This window comes from Cricetulus griseus, chromosome 3 (assembly GCF_003668045.3).
Source record: "Cricetulus griseus strain 17A/GY chromosome 3, alternate assembly CriGri-PICRH-1.0, whole genome shotgun sequence".
NCBI classification, from domain to species: Eukaryota; Metazoa; Chordata; class Mammalia; order Rodentia; family Cricetidae; genus Cricetulus; species Cricetulus griseus.
In genome coordinates, this window is record NC_048596.1 from 129,792,074 (window position 1) to 129,799,498 (window position 7,425).

The window sequence follows — 7,425 nt, forward strand, 5'->3', positions numbered from 1 at the left end:
CTTCCTCAGCGACAAGACTCAGCAAAGATCTTATCTGGAACCTTCTGAGACAGAAGGATGGCTGAGCCTGCACTAGGGAATGGAAAGAAGGCTGTTCTGGAGATGGAGAAGCTGGGCTCAGACTTAGCTTTGGACATCATTAGCTGTTGAGCACACACTTCTTGCTTCAGAAAGCCTCTCAACATGATGGGGTGAGACACCTGTTTATAATGTTTGCAGATCATGTAGGAGCTACTTGCAGCATAGTGCCTGGGCCTCATTTGTGGCATTTGCAATTGGATGAATAGTGACTTGACAACTGGGGCTGGAACTATTTGCAGACAGCTTGGCTCAGATGTCTAGGGGGTGGTCCTGAGTATTCAGCTGGTTCAACTACAGAATATATATATATATATATATATATATATATATATATATATATATCCTCCCCATGTGACCTGGGCTTCCTCATAGCATGGAGAGCTATAATATTTATAATGCAATTTATAATATAATAGAAACAAATTATGATACGTAAATATAAAGCATGTTTACATATTATATATTATAATATAAACAAAAAATATATATAAACAAATAAATTATATTTGTTTTATAGGGTTGCTTAACAAAGCATCACAAACCACATGGAATCATAGAATGAGGTGTCTCATTGTTCCCAAGCAGCTGGGATCCTTCTGTCATTGCTTAGAAGGAGGCTATTCAGAAAACCCCCAGACAAGCAATGGATTGTAGCACAATGAAAAAGAAACACTTTCACATACTGAGCTACTAAGATTTGGGGTTTATTTGTTACTGCAGCAGTTACTCATCTATCCTGACTATAACAATCATTCAGTACTGGTTTCCACTGAGATATATAATGTTCAGCGTTAGCTACCAACATACATTTCAATTGGCATTTGTTGAAACCACAGAACTTGCTGTTGTCAGTGTCTATGAGACTGAGCATATCCTCATGTAGCTGCCAGTTTGCACAGCACATCTGGCCACTGGTGACTGTGTCTTCTTGTTGTGTGGTAATGAACCACTACCTTGGCTCAGTGTCTTCCATGTTCTACTCATGCCATACTCATCTCAGGGGAACAGACAGTGTGGGCTCTCCTCCCAATGTCTGCAGGGTCATAGGAGACTCTGATGAGGCTGCACCATTCTGCTTAACTTGCACCCAGGTCTCTTTTCAAGGCTTCCCTATCAGGCATCTGTTGAAAATTTCTCCTGCTTTTCAGTTTCCCCAAACTCATCTAGAGGATTCTTTCTTTTCCTTAAAACCTGACCCATTTTGTCAGGATAGAGAATAGCAGCCTTCTGTCAGCCATCTCTTCTCCCTGGGCCTTGGAAAGCTGGGTTTGTCTTTAGGGTACACTGCCCCCAGCTTTTTTGATTTTTGTTTTTGAGATAGGGATTTTTCTGTGTAGCCCTGGCTGTCCTGGAACTCAATCTATAGACCAAGCTGACCTCAAACTCACAGAGATTAACCTGCCTCTGCCTCCCAAGTACTGAGATTCAAGGTGTGCACTACCACCGTCCGGCTCCTTTTCTCATTTCTTTGGGAAATAAACCTTATGCCCTAACTTATGTAGTTTTCTCTCTCAAAAAGTCTTATTTTTGTACAGAAAAAAGCCCAGATTCCTAAGATTACTTTTCTGTTATGTTTTAAAAGTGGATGTTGAAAATCCAAAGTCAAAAGTTGGAGTCACTGGTCTATGTTTATATTTTTGCATCTTATCATTTACAGGGAAAGGAGACTTGGGGTCAGATTAAGCCCTAGTAGAACTCAACAGGGCTGCAACAAGGGAAGATACCAGTCTGTCACCATGATGTCTGAAGTAGCACCCATTTGAGGTGGCTCAAGAGTGGCCTCCGTGTGGCTTCACGGAAACCTTAGTGTTTTGGAGCTCAGTTTTATGTTAGTAGCTGATGGGAGAACTGCTCAAGACAAGACTGGCTTCATTGGGGAAAACACATTTTTAAGCAAATTAGGACAAGGAGAGATACTGAAGGGTGTACTCAAACCACATGAGATTGTTGCCCCAGAAAGGGGATTGAGGATTTCCCAATGGAGAAAGCCAGACTCTGGTGGAGAGTCAAGGTCCTTGGCTCTTGTGTGTGTGGCGGGGGGGGAGGGGGGGAGGACTAAAGCAGGGCAAGGCAGTAGGCACCTTGGAGAAGAATCGTTTGCCAGGTGAAAATAACACGCACTGTACAATGGCCCTTTGCCAGGCACAATTGAAGCCTGGATGAGCCATAAAATGCCTGGGTAGAGTGGGCTTCTTGTGGCAACACTGGAGATTGCAGAACTTGTAATCCCTGCTTAGATGAAGCCAAAATGGTCCAATGGGTGGCATACTTGGCCCCTGGAACATGTGGAGCACACCGAAAAGTTGCTGAATCTGAAGGCATACTGGATTGGAGGAGAGCCGGAGCAGAGACAATCAGAGTCTAGATGAATGGGATTTTATTTTGCATTTTAATTCTAGGTTATTTCAACACAATCCTTCCACTTTACACAAGTGCAAACACAACCTTATCTAAAACGCTACCGAGTTATAAAACACAAAACAAATTTTATAGTACTGACTGCACAATGAAAGCCAAAAGAAGCAGAGAGTAAATGCCAAGGTTAATCTGCAACATCACCATGAATAGCAGGCGACAGTAGGGGTGGGGTAGGCTCCACCAGGATCCTGTAGAAAACTGGCTCACCAATTTCAGAGAGTAACAGAGACAAGGGGAGAGGAAAAGACAACACTTTATGGGGTGGAGGAACCCTTCAAAGGTGTTTAACCCTAGAAGTTGAAGAGGACTCCTCAGGGAACATGGTCAGACCTAACAGCACAGCAGCTTGGTCTCCTTTCCACAGATATGGCACAGCAACCGCAAGGGCATGACCAGTTTGCCTGCCGGTCATCGGTGGAAAACTATGTGTTGCCATATGGCGACTTGTTTGCCCCATCTGGCTCTGCTACCAACAAGACTCAAGAACTGGAAGGGGGTGAACTTTCTAGGCAGAAAACTACAGGGCAGTCCTGAATCAACAGTACCTCTGTAGCCAGACTCCTCCTGTAGAGGAAATAATCTCAACTGCTCTCTTCAAAGCCTGCCCTGGTAAGGGATCCTCCCTTCCAGATCCTCATTTGGCTAGAGAAAGTACAAAACTGAGCCAGGGAACATAAGTTATAGAGATACACATCGATGTCCCTGCTTGTGGGAAGGAGTTAGAGCTGGGGTGGCTCCTGTGGGGAGATCGGGAGATGGAGACCTCCTCCGAATGGGGGACCTGTACCTTAGGGAATAAGACTTCATCATGGTTGTGAATGACCTGTGCCACATGGGAGGTGGTGGAAGCATTCTCCTGGGTGAGTGGAATCACAGACGGAGTGGCGGAGCCTGGGGGCCAACACAGCAGTAGCCGTGCTCTCTTGGCCATCAGTTGCCCTCCATCTACGTGTTTCAGTGACTTCTCTGCTTCATCTGGAATCTCAAATTCCACATATGCATAGCCTTTAGATAGATGAGGATGCATCCTTTCTACAGGCATGCCAATCACTTATTTTCCCATAAGTAGAAAAGATTTCCATGATACGATCCTTGATCATTCTTGATAGGCCTTCCCATGTGCACTTTGGGGGGTTTAGGTGAAGGGCCCTACCCTTTCCTCTCCCTTTCATCTCTTTCAGGTGGAGCCAGGACATTGCCTGTTGTCATGCTTGTAGTGAGAAGGGCTCAGGGAGCCTGAGGAGCTGCTAGAACTGGAGCTTCGGGATGTGTGGGAACTTCCTGTATAATGGATATAGAGAAGGAGCTGGAGCCACTGCTTGAGCCTATGCTGGTATTGGAGCTGTAGCTGGAGGTTGAACTGGACCAAGACATCTTCCCAAGGCTGTTACCACCTCTAGCTCCTCTCAGACCCAGATACCAGTACAATCAGGATGAATGGAATTAACCTCTAGCTCACCAGTATAGTATCTAATCCATTAGAGCAAACTCATAGCATAGATGATATAATTCTCCCAGGCTATACCCATAGCAGACATTGCCAATAGATTGCTAGTCTTTCCCATGGAGGTCAGACTCTGAATCCTTCTCAACATTGCTTTCCAGGCAGCCACAACCATGGAACATTGGTTGAGATTAAACTAACCTTCCTTGGCCTTCACTAGAATGTCATGGACAGACCACCCATGAGCTAGAGATAGCCTGGAGTTAACAGTGTGTTGTTTGTTTTGTGTTTTCCTCACCAAAAGTTTTAAAAGGTTTGACATTTTAAATTGGGAATGTTAAGCATCCCGATGCCCAGCTGCTCTTGAAATATCGGGGTGCCTGATGCATCACAGTTGTATTCCATGTTGCCCTTGCAGGCATTTGGGGTTGGTTCTCATATCTGCCTTTCTGCCTGAGCCAGCTGAACACAGCAGGAGCTCCCCGAAGTCTGCCTGAGTTAGGACCCCACTTCTGCCACATATGTGTCATGTGGTTTTTAAAACACCCATGTCTCTTTCCCGGACCTTAAGCTTGCTTCTCTGTACACGTGGATATGATAGAACTTACTTCCTGAGCAGATGCAAAGATTACATTAATCAGAGCAGGAATCGTCTGAGTAGAACTAGCAAGGTTTGTTTCCATAAACATTCAAAACACTCCTCAAGAACAACGCTCTAAGTCCTGCCTCACAGGTAAGAGAATGAGGCATGGAAGCCACAGGCAGTGTCTCCTAGGATCCAGACAGGCCCAGGCACAGCATAGTCCTTGCTGTGTGAGTCTCTATACCTCATGCCAGAAAAGTGGACCAGGGATGAGTATCTACACCCTCATATATGCTGATCAAAGAAGGAACAGATTTGATCTCTAAGGAAGGAAAGAAAATTCTTGCATGGACTTACTGTTTCAAGAATTTAAACGATGAAGCTACGTGGAATAGAAGGGCTTGCCTGATGTGCAGACTCAAAGCTATAGTTGGAGAGGTCAACATCTCTGTTATGATAATCAAACCAGCATATCCTCAGGTATTCTAGGCTGGCCTCAAATTCATTATATAGCCAAGGATGCTCTTGGACTTCTGATCCTTTTGTCCACCTCCCAAATGCCGAGATCACAGATATGCACACCACACTGATGTATGCGGTCTTAAAGACCAAACCCTGTGCCCCATGCTTGCTAGACAATCACTCTACTCACTGAGGCACACCCATACGCCTCTAATGCCATACTTTATAGGGGGTAAGGCTTATGTATGAGTTACTTGCTCCTGTGGCCAAACGACTGACAAGAAGACCCTGAAAGGAAGGCTCCATTTTGCAGGTAGTTTGAGAAAGGACATAATCTATCATCCCCAGGGAGACATTACAGCAGATCTGTGGTTTGACTGGTCACATAACATCTGCCATCAGGAAGCAGAGACAGGTCAAGGAGCGGGCCTGCCCGCAGGGACCCACTTCCTTCAGCCAGCTCCTGTCTCAAGCAAGGCCTGTGCGCCCTGGAAACGGAGTGTTCAAACATGTGAGACTGTAGAGGACATTGTACCTTCAAAGCACAACAGAAAAACAATGTAAAAATAAATAAGCAAAAGCCCCCAGTTAGTTTCAGTATCACAAACACCATCCACTTCCTTCCCACTCCCCAGGCCACTTGACAGCTTCCTTGCCTACCCAGTGACTCAGGCTAACTACACACATGTTGAACTCTCTTGACCTCTAAAGCAGCCTGACACAGCCCCAACCCCATCCAGGAATAACAAGCTGGCCCTATTTGATTCCTGCCTCTCCTAGGAAATTCGTTGCTGGGACCCAGGGTGTCCACATGGGCCCTGAGATCACAGCTGAGATTGTTGGTGGAGACATACACAAGGCAGGGACATGGGTTAGTGACAGAGGGTAGAACAGTGGACAGGGCATTGATGGACATGAGGGTCATAGAAAGGATGGAGTGTTGGGAGAAAGGAACAAACCTCCCTGCCTTAGGGACCCAAGCCTGCCTCCATCAGAACCATAGGCACCGCTCCTCTTCCCTTTATAGAAACAAAGGTGCCACTTGTCAAAACTTGGGTCACCGGGTCTTCAGTACCCTCTCCAGCATGTCCTGCCATTTCTTAGCAGGTTTTGCCAGGATGAGGATGTGGGTTGGATATACCAGTGCTTCGATGACTTTGCTCAAATCCCCCCTTCCATAGCAGGCTCTAAGTGCCCTCTCTGTATGGGAAGGCTAGGGCACAGGAAGTGAGGGGCAGCAGCAAAGTCAGTGGAAGATGGAGTTAGCATGGGCGAAGGCTAGGGCTCCGGGAGGGTATGACTTGGGGAAAGAAAGGCACCATTTTTGTTCTTTCTGCTTTGAGGGTGGTAGAAAAGAAAAATAGGGGCCAACAGAAGTGTCACAGGGTCCAAGAGCATGTTTGTGTCTGAGATTTCTGGGAGAATGTGAGTGATGTGGAGTCCATTTCTGTCTGTTGAATTGTGCTACTGTGGACTCATCAGTACTTCTGGCCTGAACCATGTGAGCCTCTGACCTCCACAATACTGCTGAAGGCTGCAGAGAAGTGGAGAGACACTCCAGGAGGAAGGACAGCAAAAACAGACAAGACATGAGTGTTCAAACTAGCCCTACCTGGCCCTGCCTTCAAAGAGCCCCAACTGGTCAAGGGCAGAGAAGCATTGGGAGCACATCTGTGAGGGCCATAGATGCTCTGAGTTCTCAAATCCCTGGCACCATTCCCAGGTACTGCAGGGACCGGTTTCCTCAGATTGGCAGCAGACACCCAGCCCAAGCCCCCCAGGGGCTGGCTGCATGGTTGAAGTGCTCTGAGGTCACCTAGGCAACCACAGACCTGCCCTCATCCTCTGTCCCCTGTTACAGGAGGAATGTGTAGTGTCCAAATATTTTTCCTGGAGCAGGAAAAAGTGGGTAAGTTGGGTGAAGGAGAGGTGGCAGAGGAAGAGGGCACTGGGAAGTGGTCTGAGCAGTCTGGAGGTGAATGGCTTTCCGAGGCCCTGGAGGGCTTTTCGGCACTGACTACGACATATGTGTGTGGCACCATGCCCAGGGAAGAAATCTGAAGGAGTTTCCTCTGCAGAGTTGTGACTACTGCTTCTGGGCCCCACCCAGATCTGAAGCAAACAGCTCCAGAAGCCAAGGAAAACTTGCTGGCATTGACTCCCAGAGGGGACAAAAAGCAAACTCTGGGGCCTAGGTATTGGTAGTGGGTATAAAACTCTTAAGACTTGGGTGTGCAGAAATGTAACATTACTTAATTTCTATTAAACTTCATTTGCTGAAGCATCTTGTTTTGACTTGTCACACTAGGAGGGCAGGTCACACTAAAGTTATGAGTTTGACCACTGTGAACAAACTCAGAGTCTTTGAAGAAATGGTGTCTCTCCACAGAGCATAGCACTGTCTGGGTGCCCATCTGAGAAATGGGCTGGGCGCTTT

At 46.6% G+C, this 7,425-nt stretch overlaps 1 pseudogene; it reads right to left on the bottom strand.

The window, feature by feature from the left end:
• Positions 1 to 3,177: 3,177 nt before the first annotated feature.
• Positions 3,178 to 3,873, bottom strand: LOC100769952 (annotated as a pseudogene).
• Positions 3,874 to 7,425: the final 3,552 nt, after the last annotated feature.